The following is a 13,372-nucleotide window of genomic DNA, read 5'->3' as shown; positions in this document are numbered from 1 at the left end:
GGGCAGAGAGGGCCGCGGGAGTGGGGTGCAGGGGTCCAGCAGGGATGCCCCCTTTCCCACACAGGCTTCCAGCCCTCTGGAAGGGGAGAGAAGTCTGGAGTGGGGAGAAGGACGAGATGTCAAAGTTTACAGTTTTGACTAATATCTTGGCCTGGACTTGCAAATTCCAAATGGAGGCTGTTTTCCATTGCAAGAGACCTCAGGACAGACTATTTCCTAAGAGGAGCAGAAAAGTGAGCGCTTGCCAGTGTTTTCATCCAGGGCCAGGGAACATTACTCCCGCTGCATAAATTTTAAAGGGGAAGTCTAAAGAGAAAACTCACGGTGCATCCCATCACACTGCAAGCCCTGTTTACTCCACAACACTGGCCGGCTGCAGAGGCTGGTGAACACATCTCGGTGGAACAGAGAGTAGCTGATTTTCCGTGAAAGGAAAAAATGCAAATTTGTTTTCGGTATCACTTTGAAGCTTCCTGAGTGGAGCCCTTGGCCTGGACCAACTCTCATTGACGTCAGCCCAAGTTAGCCGTATCAGAGCAGCTGTCTGCGTGTTCCCGCGCCCTTGGTCCCCGGTGCAGAAAACACACTGGTTTTGTTTCATGGGAGATTAAAAACATTTGCTGCTGCGTCCATAATTCACAACCTCTGTTATCACTGGGACCAGGAAGACTGAACAAGAAACACTTAGTCGCCCACCCCCGCCTGGCCCCTAAAACCAAGGGGAAACCCACAGAGGGATGCCAGAGACAGGATTATGCATCAGCTGGGACCCGGCCCAGACCCAAGTCACTATATCCCTTCCCATTCTCCTAGAACATGAGGCAATGGTTCTCTAGCATGCACTGAGGGCTCTTAGAAACCATTCGGAACATGGCCGTGTGCACGAAGCCATGTGTCCTACTCCACCCGGGCAGAGAGGACACCGCCCAGCCCAAACGCCCCTTGCCTCTGGTCTTACGGCAAAGATGCCACAAACCAAGATGAGAAAATAAGAGGAGAAGCTCCCTGGCTCCTCCCAGGGTCGTTCCAGGGCTGGTGTTGACAGGAGCCATGCTGATGGCTCTCCCTGGGCCTGCTGAGACCCTGACTCTACCTTGGACCTTCCAGTTCCTTCCAGTGTCCTGGAGGAGACTTGGGCAGGCAACGCCCAGCTAGTGTAGCTCCTGGCGGGTCCTCCTCCAGAAATCCTGATGTGATCGACCACTTGTCAAGTTGGGCGATGATTCCAGACCCTTCCACAGTGCGGCTCAGACACATCCCGTGGGCAAGTTGTTTGGAACCTCCATTAACACGCAAGGCAACAGAAGCCAGTGGATTCTTTTTTTTTTTTTTTTTTTTAATTTATTTATTTGACAGACAGAAATCACAAGTAGGCAGAGAGGCAGGCAGAGAGAGAAGGGGAGGCAGGCTCCCTGCTGAGCAGAGAGCCCGATGCAGGGCTCGATCCCAGGACACTGAGATCAGGACCCGAGCTAAAGGCAGAGGCTTAACCCACGGAGCCACCCAGGCGCCCCAAGCCAGTGGATTCTTTACACCATTCGTTTGTGTCATCCCCAGGGGAGAATGACCTCCCTGTGAGGCTAGTGGTGTGGGTGTCAGAGAAGGGATGTGGAAGGGGTGGGAACAGGGGCTGGCAGGGGGCTGGGGGGTGCTGCCGCACACCGTTCGCCTCTCCATGGTCTTTAGACCCCTTCAGTAGGGACCAGGGAGTCGGTGGGTGCATCCCAGAGATGACGGCCACCCCACCATGGCTGGGGACTCAGAGCCTGCAGGGAGCAGGCTGGGCACCGGGGACCTGCGTTTGGGTGATCCTCGCTGGGTCCCTTGTCCCGGACCAAGCACGAGTGTCTGAGCACTGCACCAAGCTCCGGCGGACGCCAGAGGCCCACAGCCGCCACCTCTCCATCGCCCTCTCCCGGGCCCTTCCCTGTGCTTCCCACCCCACGGGCTGGCGGGGGCCCCTCTCCCGAGATCCCCAGTCACACCATGCTGCAGCGGGCTGGGAGCCCCGAGAGGGCGGGGCCTGCGGCCTCTCTACACCCCAGCTCCTGCCAGCGGAAACGCAGCATGCAGTGTGCCCTGTGCCCACAGAGCGCAGTGAGGACGGGATCGTTGATGTCGCTGCAGCTATCCTTTATCAGTGAGTAACGACAGTTTGACACGTTTCCCTTGTTCGAGTCTGCGCAAGCCCACACGGGTGTGCGGGTTCACATCGCCGCTCAGGACGGGGGTTTTTCTAGAGGAAGGCGGGCTGCGGGGGAAAAAGATTCATTATGCTCTTGCTACTTTTAACCCACCTTTTGTTCACAGCTACAAACTTTGACTTAATTATAGGTGAAACAAGAGCGTTTTTAAACCATAATAAATGCAGACCAAGCAACCAACACGAACTCTAAGCACCGACCAGAGCCAGGAATGGGTCTGGGTCGACGGCACACAGTCCACTCAGGCAGACAGATGGTGGCAGCAACAGAAATAAACTGGGGAAAATCCTGTTTCCCCAAATTGCTAAATGCTGTTGAAATAATACGGATGAACAATAAAATGAAGTTCAGGGTCGGCAGGGTGCCGGCAAGGTGCCGGCCTTCTCCCGGGGGCCGAGTTACGGCTGTAAAGGGATGTGTCTCCCAGCCTTGGCAGACGGGCATCGTCACACCAGGCTGAGCACGTGCTGTAAAGCCAAGCCAGTAGGAGAAGCGGCGTGAGCAGACCGCGGACGCTGTTTAGAGTATGGTCGTGAGAGCTGAACTTGAATATCAGACAGACCTGAGCCGAATCCTGGGTCCAGACATCACTAGCTCTGGGACCCTGGCCAAGTTACTTAACCTCTAGCAACCTGTGTGTGCCCCTAGACAGTGAGACTACCAGTGCCTACCTCACAGAGTTGTCATACAGTCATCACCTAGAACACAAAGCAGAGCGGCTAGCCTAGTCCACAGCTCAAAGAACATACTAGTAATGTTGGCTCTTGTTCTCATTAACTGTCTGACAAAGAGCAGGTTCCATGGAGGTGGGAAGATTTGCGATGCGTCATGATGGGATTTCACTGACAGAGAAAGAGGTCGGGGGTTTGGTGAAAAGGAAGGGTAGCTTACGAAGATGCAGACGCAGACCGTGGCACGGCGTGGTTGGAAGCCCCCACGGAGCTCAAAGTTGCTCACCTGACGTGTACACGGGAGGGAGAAGTTGGACAAGTGGGTCTAACCCCTGTCTGGACATTTGGACTTTATCCTGTGGGCATCTGGTCAAATGACGATGGGTTTGGGAATTGAACACCTGAGTTCCTTCCCACCACACTTGGGGCGGCGGGATGAACAAGCAACACTAGCCTTTCTGAGCACCAGTGCCCCTGAGGTTAAGCGAGGGTAGTGATACTCACCTTTGAGGGCTGATGAATGGTTGACATCAAGGTTCAGGAAATTTCTCCTATAAAGAGCCAGACAATAAATATTTTAGGATCAGCAGACCCTACAGCTTCTGCTGCAAGCACTCGACCCTGCCATTGTAGCATGAATGTCTGATTGTGTTCCAATAAAACCTTATTTATTAAAACAGGCACTGAGCAAAATTTGACTGCAGGGAGTAAAAAAATAAAATAAAGATCCTTAGCACGGTGGCTCAGAGTTCCTGCTTTCTCCCCCTTCCTTTCCATGTGCCGACAGGGGCCATTTTTCATGGATCCTTGTATCATGTCCAGTGGTTCCAAGATGTTGCTGAATGACTTGAAGATCACAGTGAGCTCCCCCTCATCTCAGCTTTAGAGACTGCAATGCATAAAGATAATTTGTTCAGCAGAGTGAGGACTGCTTTGCCAGGAGCGCCGAGTGAGTAATCAATCAATCAGTCCGAGAGCTCATCTCGCATATGGCACGATGCCCTGCGGTGGAGATGTGAGAGGCACTGAGGCAAGATCCTCACACACAGCACGTGGTTTGGTGAGAAATTCCCACGTCCCTGTTGCCTGAGTTCTAGTCACAGTTTTACACAGTTTTCATTGCATGTGATTCTTGAGTGTCACATTTTCCATTTCTTAATCTGTATACAATGAAGAAATTCCAGTAAGCGACCGTGTGATTCTGTGTGTGACAGAGGGATTCGGAGAGTCGGGAGGGCTTCGTAGGGCCATCTCGAAGGGAGCCATGCCCGTGGCCAGGCCTTCTGGGGTCAGGCTGGCATTGCTTGGGAGGAGGGGACAACCAACAGCCAGTGCATGGTCACCAGGAGCACTGAGGGAGGGGACAGGGAGGGAGATGGGATAAAATGGGAGTAATGGGTGGAGGCAGTCCGATGAAAACGCTTGGTATTTTTGTTGTCACTGGAAGAAGTAGACTTTTTGGCACATAGTATAGATCAGAAGTCAAAAAGTCAATGCCTGGGCGCCTAGGTGGCTCAGTGGGTTAAGCCTCTGCCTTTGGCTCAGGTCATGATCTCAGGGTCCTGGAATGGAGCCCCGCATCGGGCTCTATGCTCAATGGGGAGCCCGCTTCCCTCCCCCCCGCACCCGGCCTGCCTCTCTGCCTACTTGTGATCTCTCTCTCTCTCTCTCTCTGTCAAATAAATAAATAAAATCTTCAAAAACAAAACAAAAAAAACCCTCAATGCCTGTTGGGGCTAGACAGATAGAAGTGAATAGTTGGGCAGGAGCAACCACAGGATGGGGATGGGAATGGGGCAAACTGGCAAGTGCATGCCCTGTCTAAGAGGGATGCCAGGACTTGGCTGCAGATGACTGCTGCCGTGTGGTCTTGGACGCTCAAGATGGCAGATTTGATTTTGGGGGGATGCGGGATGGGTTAAATGGGTGATGCGTGTCAAGGAGGGCACCTGTGATGAGTGCTGCTGGGTATTATATGTTAGCGGTGAATTACTGAATTCTACACCTGAAACCAATTTTGCCATATATGTTAACTAATTTGAACTTAAATAAAAACTTGAAATTTTAAAAAAGTCAGAAATTTAGTGCTCACTTCGGCAGCATATACACTAAAATTGGAGTGATACAGAGATTAGCTTGGCCCCTGCCCAAGGATGACATGCAAATTCAGGAAACATTCCATATTTTTAAAGACTCTGAATTTGCCAAAGCAGTTTTGAAAAAGAAAACCGAAACTGGAGGCATCACAATTCCAGACTTCAAGTTACATTACAAAGCTGTGGGAATCAAAACAGTATGGTACTGACACAAAAGTAGACACAAAAACCCAGAAATAAACCCACGATTATATAGTCAATTAACCTCTGACAAAACAGGAAAGAATATCCAATGGGAAAAAGTCTCTTCAACAACGGGTGTTTGGAAAACTGATTATTTTTATACCATACATAAAAAATAAAATGGATGAAAGACCTTAAAACCTGAAATGAAAGTCCTAGAAGAGAGCACAGGCAGTAAATTCTCTGACACTGGCCATAGCAACATTTTTCTAGGTGTGTCTCCTGAGGCAAGGGAAAGATAAGCAAAAATAAGCTATTGGGACTATGTCAAAATAAACAGCTCCTGCACACTGAAGGAAACAATCAACGAAACTAAAAGGCAACCTACTGAATGGGAGAAGATATCTTCAAATGACATATTCAATAAAGGATTAGTATCCAAAATATATGAAGAACAACACAACATCTAGGAAACAAATCATCCAATTAAAAATGGGCAAACAAATGAACAGACATTTGTTCAAAGAAGACATCCTGATGGCCAACAGACATAGGAAAAGGTGCTCAACATCACTGATCACCAGGGAGTTCCAAATCAAAACCATGGGAGATGCCACCTCACACATGTCAGAATGGCTGAAATCAATAACAAAATATGGCAAGTATTGGCAAGGATGTGTAGCCACTGTGGAAAGTGTACAGAGTTTCCTCAGAAAGTTAAAAATAGGGGGTGCTTGTCTTTAATTTTTTTAAAGATTTTATTTATTTATCTGACAGAGAGAGAGAGATCACAAGTAGGCAGAGAGAGAGGGAAAGGGAGAAGCAGGCTCTCTGGTGAGCAGGGAGCCCGATGTGGGGCTCGATCCCAGGATCCTGAGATCATGACCTGAGCGAAAGTCAGCGGCTTAATCCACTGAGCCACCCAGGCACCCCTTTAATTTCATTTATTTATTTAGTTATTTAGTTATCTATTTGAGAAAGAGAGAGAGAGAGAGCATGTGCAAGTGGGGGTGGGGTAAGGGGGTAGAGGGAGACAGAGAATCTTTTTTTCTTTTTTAAAGATTTATTTATTTATTTATTTATTTGACAGAGATTGCAAGCAGGCAGAGAAGCAGGCAGAGAGAGGGGAGGAAGCAGGCTCCCCGCTGAGCAGAGAGCGCATGAGGGGCTCCATCCCAGGACCCTGGGATCACGACCCTAGCCGAAGGCAGAGGCTTTAACCCACCGAGCCACCCAGGCGCCCCTAGGGAGACAGAGAATCTTGAGCAGGCTCCATACTCAGCCCACAATCCTAGGCAGACCTCAATCTCATGACTCTGAGATCATGACCTGAGCCCAAGGGGGCGGTTCAAAAAAAAAAGTTGGTGGGGGTGGGCACCTGGCTGGATCAGTGGGTAGAACATGCGACTCCTGATCTCAAGGTTGTGAGTTTGGGCCCCACGTTGGGTGTAGAGATTACTTTACAAATCTTTTGTTTAAATAAATAATTTTTTAAAAGTTAAATATGGAAATACCCTACAATCCAGTAATCACACTACTAGATATTTGCCAAAAAAAACAAAAAAAAACAAAAAACAAAAAAAAAAAAAACACACAAATTCAGGGATACATGCACCCCTGAGCTTTCAGCAGCATTATTTACAATAGCCAAGTTATGGAAGCAGCCCTAGCGTCCATCAACAGACGAATGGGTAAAGGAGACATGGTGGGTACATACAACAGAGCATTACTCAGCCATAAAAAGAATGAAATCTTGTCATTTGCAACAACATGGATGGAGCTAGAGAGTATCATGCTAAGCGAAATCAGTCTGAGAAAGACAAATACCATATGATTTCCCTCATATGTGAAATTTAAGAAACAAAACAAACAAGAAACAGGGAAAAAAGAGAGAGTCAAACCAAGAAACAGACTCTTAACTATAGAAAACATACAGCCAGTTACTGGAGGGGATGCGGGCGGAGGGGTGGGCAACTTGGGTGGTGGGGATTAAGGAGTCGCACTTACGACGAGCACAGGATGTTACGGAACTGTTGCATCACTACACTGTACACCTGAAACCAACACTGACTGTTAACTACGCGGGAATTAAAACACAATTTTAAAAGGATGTCATTTAGATGGGCATGTAGAAACTCCTGGTTTTCAAAAATTGACCAGTTTTTTAAAAATCAGCATCATGCCCAGAGCACCTGGGTGGCTCCATTGGTTAACACTCTGACTCTTGATTTCAGCTCAGGTCGTGACCTCAGGGTCATGAGGTCGAGCCCCACGCTGGGCTCCACGCTCACTGGCAAGTCTTCTTGAGATTGTCTCCCGTGCTCTGCCCACCAACCCCCACCCGCCTCAAATAAATAAATAATTTTTTTTTTTTTTTTAATCAACATCACGTCAGCCAGACAAAACACGGCTGGTTAGATTTTGCCAAAGTGGCCAGTTTGAAAGCTTGAGTGGCGATGGTGGAGCCTTCGGGAAGAACAGGGGGAGCCCTCAGAGCCCGTGAGCAAAGTGGCATCGAGTCCTGGCCTCTGCAAACAGAGGCTTCTTCGGCGTTAGACCAGCCGCAAGCTTCACGAGATCCAGAGTTAAATCTGAATTTTAAATAAACAAGGGAATACTGTTTTAGCGTACGTATACCCTAAAAATTGTATAGGACATAGTTATATTAAAATGAAAGTACTTGGGGCGCCTGGATGGCTCAGTGGTTTAGGACTCTGCCTTCGGCTCAGGTCATGATCTCAGGGTCCTGGAATCAAGCCCCGCATCAGGCTTTCTGCTCAGTGGGGAGCCTGCTTCCTCCTTTCTCTGTGCCTGACTCTCCGCCTACTTGTGATCTCTTGCCCTCAAATAAAAAAATAAAATCTTTAAAAAAAAAATGAAAGTACTCACTGTTGCTCAGAAATTCAAGTTCAACTCTAACTGGGCATCTTGCATTTTTGTTTGCTGAACCTGTCACTCTCCCTGGAACCCTACCCAGGCTCCAACAAGGTCATGGTCTCCCATCCCCTCCCAGCAGCAGGCTCTACACTCAAGGACACAGGGACATAGTCCACAATGCAGATTGCAAAGGATAAAGGAAGCAGACCAAACGTTTGAGCACCTGAACACCGCAGTAACATACAAGGTGATGCACACGAACTACCCTTGATGCCAAAGGGTGGAGATTCTAGAGCCGCTGGGGCCCCTCTAGCTGTGTCCTTTGCCCCTGGGAGCCTTGGTCTCCTCATCTCTTAAATGGAGAAGGGAATTCCTATCTCACAGGATCACCACAAGGACTCAATGGGATAAACATAAAAGTGTACCGCACGAGTCTGATGCAAAGCGGAGGCACAACAAACATTTGTGCACGCTGAAGGACATTCTTCAACCTCAGAGTGATTGCATTCCCACAGCTCCTGTCACCAGACTTACACCCATCTACTGAGGATCCCACAGCTGGGGCAAGGACAGTATGTGACTCCGCCATGGTGGCTGTTATGTCTGGGGACTAGGAGATGGCCGGGATGCTGAGCTCCTGGAGAACTGTCAGGGTCACAGTTCAGGGGGAAAACGAGGGCCCTGGATTTCTGCACTTTGGGGGCTGTATGCCAAGTGTACGGAATACACCTTTTTTATTTATAATGTATTTGACATGCACATGACATGTAATATTATGTAAGTTTAAGGCATTCAACATGGTGATTGGATACATTTACGTACTGTAACATGATTGCCGTTGTATTTAGCACCTCTACCATGTCACATAATTATGATTTCTTTTTTATGATAGGAACAATTAAGATCTAGTCTCCTAGCAAGCTTGATAAACACATGCAATACTGTTGTCTATATTCACTATACCATCTGATTAGATCTCTGGAACTTATTTATCTGCTACTAGCAAGTTTATACCCTTAAATAGCCTCTCTCCTATTCCCCCACACCACCCCCAAGCCCTGGTTGCCAACTTTTTACTGTGTTTACATGAGTTTGGCATTTTTATATTCCACAAATAAGTGATATTATACATTATGAGTCTTCCCCTGACTTATTTCACTTAGCATACTGTCCTCAAGGTCCATCCTTGTTGTGGACAATGGCAGGATTTCCTTCTTTCTCATGAAGAATAATGTGGGGGGGGTGGGTTCTTTACCCATTCATCTGTTGACAGGCACATAGCTTGTTTCTGTATCTTGACTACTGTTAAAAATGTTACAATAAGGAGCACCTGGTGGCTCAGTGGGTTAAGCCGCTGCCTTTGGCTCAGGTCATGATCTCGGGGTCCCAGGATCAAGTCCTGAATTGGGCTCTCTCTCAGCGGGGAGCCTGCTTCCTCCTCTCTCTCTCTGCCTGCCTCTCTGCCTACTTGTGATCTCTCTCTGTCAAATAAATAAATAAAATCTTTAAAAAAAAATGTTATGATAAACTGGGATTGTGTATACCTCTTCAGTATCCTCTTCATTTCTCTTGGGTATATACCCAGAAACGGAACTGCTGAATCATATTGTATTTTGAATTTTCTTGAAGAATCTCCACGATGGTTGAACCAATTCCCATTTCCACCAACAGTGCGCAAGGGTTCCCTTTTCCCCACATCCTCACCAACACTTGTTCTCTCTTGTCTTTTTGATCCTAGCCATTTTGACAGGTGTGAGCTGATATCTCATCGTTGTTTTGGTTTGCATTTCCCTGACGATGAGTGACACGGGACATCTTTTCATGTACGTGTTGACCATTTGGATGTCTTCTCTGGAAAAACATCTCTTTAGTTCCTCTGCCTATTTTTTTTTTAAAGATTTTATTTATTTATTTGACAGAGAACACAAGTAGGCAGAGAGGGAGGCAGAGAGAGAGGAGGAAGCAGGCTCCCTGCTGAGCAGAGAGCCCCAGGACCCTGAGATCATGACCTGAGCCGAAGGCAGTGGCTTAACCCACTGAGCCACCCAGGCGCCCCCTCTGCCCATTTTTTAATCAGATTGTTTAGGGGATGTTTTTGGTCATTGAATTGTATGAATCCTTTATAAATTTTGGATATTAACCCTTATCAGGTGCATGGTTTGCAAATGTCTTGTCCCATTCTGTAGGTTGTCTTTCCATATTGTCAACCCGTTTCCTTTGCTGTGCAGAAGACTTTAAGTTTGATGCGTCCTACTTGTCAAGTTTTGCTTTGTTTTCATTGGTGCATGGCCAAGAAATTATTGTCAAAACTGATGTCAAGGAGTTTTTCCCCTATGTTTGCTTTTTTTTTTTTTTTTTAAGATTTTATTTATTTATTTAACAGACAGAGATCACAAGTAGGCAGAGAGGCAGGCAGAGAGAGAGGGGGAAGCAAGGCTCCCTGCCGAGCAGGGAGCCGGATTCGGGGCTGGATCCCAGGACCCTGGGATCATGACCTGAGCTGAAGGCAGAGGCTTAACCCATTGAGCCACCCAGGCGCCCCTCCCTTATGTTTTCTTCTGGGAATATTAGCTTTGGGTCTTATGATCCATCTCGAGTTAATTTTTGCGAGTGGTGGAAGATAGCAGTCCAACTTTATTTTTCTGCATGTGCTTTTCCAGCTCTCCCAACACCTGTGCTGAAGACTATCCTTTCCCCATTGGGTGTTCTCGGCTCCCTTATCAAATATTAATTAGTTGAACACATGCATGAGGATTTACTTCTGGGCTCAGAATCCTTCTTCCTATTTCTACTTCCGGCTTTGCCGCTGGCCTTCAGCAGCATGGCATCTGCTGCAGCCAGGGAAGAGATGGTTTCTCATGCAGAGTGTCCCTCAAGAGGCTCAGAGACATCCAGGAGCAGCTCCAACCACCCTCCCACTTCTTGAAAGCCACATCTGAACACAGAACAGCTGGGGAGGCCTTTGAGCGTTCCAAGGCTAGACACAGAACCTCGAACTTGAAGTTCTCCAAGTTTATCTGATTCCTTCCCCAGACCACTTGGAGGATGACAAAGGATGTCTGTGCATAGGACACCGAAATGCTGCTGCCGCGCGCTCATGCCACACGTGCGCACACACGCACACGCACACACTTAGCGATCTCTGAGAGATTTCACCGTAATCCGATTCCCTTGGAAATAAAGTTATTGTATGAGTTTGGTAGGGCTGTGGCTTAGTCCACTTGGGCTGTTGTAACAAAATACCACAGACTAGGAAGCTTCTTAACAACAAACGTTTATTGCTCACAGCTCTGGAAGCTGGGAAAACCCAAGGTTCCAGGCACTCAGAGATGCTGCCTGAGAGCCTGCTTCCTGGTTCACAGATGGTGCCTTCTTGCTGTGTCCTCCTTGCATGGTGGAAGGAGCGAGGGAGCTCTGTGGGGTCTCCTCTCTAGGGGCACTAAGCTTACTCAGGAGGGCTCTGGCTCTTAACCTCATCACCGCCCAGAAGCTCTACCTTCTATCACCATCTCATTAAGGATTAGATTTTTAACATATGGATTTGGCGGGGTGGGGGGCTGGGACACAAACCTGTATGCCGTCCACAGCACCAGCTGACCTCTAAGTCTTCAAATTCCTATAAAGGGAAGCCACCCTTTTTCATTTCACACTTAAATATAAAAGTTAAATACTTTAATATTCATTTCCTATGAAACAACTTCAAGGTGGCTGGGGGATAAGAACAGTTATCCTTGGCATCTGTCTCTGTTCTGGGGCACTGTGATCCAGTCATGCTGACCCCGCTCCTACCAGGAGGACCCCCACCCACCCACCCATCAGCCTGCTTGTACAGGTAAAGGAAATGATAACTCAGCATTCTGAAAACCATGGTCGGGTCTAGATTTCTGCGTCTCTGAGCCCCTCAGGATCTGCCTCACTGACCCCTGCCAAGCACACCGTCCGGGAAGGGGAAGGGCACAGGTGCTCAAGGGGCATGTGGGAATGGAGATCTCTCAGCAGGGGACCAGAGCGCCACGGGAGATGAGCCAGCCCTGTTTTGTGCCCGGAACCCATTTAAGACACGTCCAAGTGCTTGATGGAAATACGAGTGAGCTACAGGGAACAGGACTTGACGTGAGGCCACGAGGATTCTGTTTCAAGGAAGGAATTCCAGAGAAGGCTTTCCTTCTATCCTATCCCCCCTCTTCCCACAAACAGTTCTTGGGTCTTGAGCACCACGTGCTAGATGCTAGACCAAAATGATCAAAACAGAGGGCCTGCCCTCACAGTATTCAGTTCACCGGGCCACAGAGTCCCCCCAGAACCATCCCACCTCCTGCAATCCTGGGCCAGTTGCCCATGTGGAGAGGCCCTGGGGAGCCAGTCCTGTTCCCCAAGCAATTGGAATGAAGGATTGCATGTCCTCCGCCAGCTGCCACGCGTGCACGTGGACTCGATGCTTCCCCAGAACTCGGCCAGGCCTCTGACTCATCACAGTGAATGGAACCCTAGGTCCTTGGGGGGGGGGGGTGTTCTACAGGCCAACGAGGCCAGCGGTCTCCCCAGACAGGACAGAAAACTGAGGACACCAGGCTTCCCTACACTCCCTCAAAGCGGACCAGTATCCCCGGCCCTCCATCGAAACAAAGTCGATTTCTCCCGCGTAGTGACCGAATTTATGAGGGTTGTTTTTTTTTCTCATGGTCACGAGCTGGAACTGAGCGCACACTGAAAACGCTAATCTGCCTCCAGCATCTCCAGCGCCATTTCTCCCGAAACTACCCGCTCCAGCGGGGTTCCCGCGGGTTAATTAGTGCTGCTGCAGAAATTGCACTGATTTATATCAACTTTCATGGACTCGAAGTAGCCAATGGCAGTCCTGCGGGAGCAGGCTGGGGTTAAGCTGCTGGCCCCTCTGCGGACAGGTGAGGGGGCGTGGCTTTGCCCCCCCCCCCCCGCCCCAACCCCAACACAGCTTCCCACAGTGCATCACACGCATGACTCCGCTGCGGGGATCTGGTTACCTGTCACCTGCACTTCACACATCCGATACTCGTCCCACCTGCTCCTCACAGCCGCGCTGCGAGGCCCCGAACCCAAGGCCTGCTATTTAATTTGGCCCGTTTGAAAAGTTCCATCCGTACCTGGTGAGCTCATCAGTGATTATGAAAGCTGCCTTTCTTCCCCTCTGAGTACCGGGCTTTTTGTAACGACTGGCTTCAGAGGTAATTGCAGAATCTGGCGGGCTCCTGCAGAAGCCAGCGCCACTTCTGAGACCGGAGGCCGGGCCGCATGTGAAGGCAGGGTGAGTTACAAAGCCGAATCCCCTCCTTTAAGGGAAAGCAGATAGGAATCACTATGC

The 13,372-nt window shown here is 48.9% G+C and overlaps 1 long non-coding RNA gene and 1 other non-coding gene across 2 annotated transcripts; one reads left to right on the top strand and one right to left on the bottom strand.

Moving 5' to 3' along the window:
- Window positions 1-1,365: 1,365 nt before the first annotated feature.
- On the bottom strand, window positions 1,366-13,274 carry LOC131829060 (uncharacterized). The gene is made up of 3 exons (XR_009352699.1): window positions 13,155-13,274; window positions 3,380-3,426; window positions 1,366-2,251 (listed from the first exon to the last, which is right to left on the bottom strand). It is a non-coding gene; the product is annotated as an uncharacterized LOC131829060 (long non-coding RNA).
- On the top strand, window positions 4,960-5,063 carry LOC131830934 (U6 spliceosomal RNA). The gene has a single exon (XR_009353466.1). It is a non-coding gene; the product is annotated as a U6 spliceosomal RNA (small nuclear RNA).
- Window positions 13,275-13,372: the final 98 nt, after the last annotated feature.

Source organism: Mustela lutreola, chromosome 4 (assembly GCF_030435805.1).
Source record: "Mustela lutreola isolate mMusLut2 chromosome 4, mMusLut2.pri, whole genome shotgun sequence".
Taxonomy (NCBI): domain Eukaryota; kingdom Metazoa; phylum Chordata; class Mammalia; order Carnivora; family Mustelidae; genus Mustela; species Mustela lutreola.
This window is presented reverse-complemented; position numbering and strand designations above follow the sequence as displayed.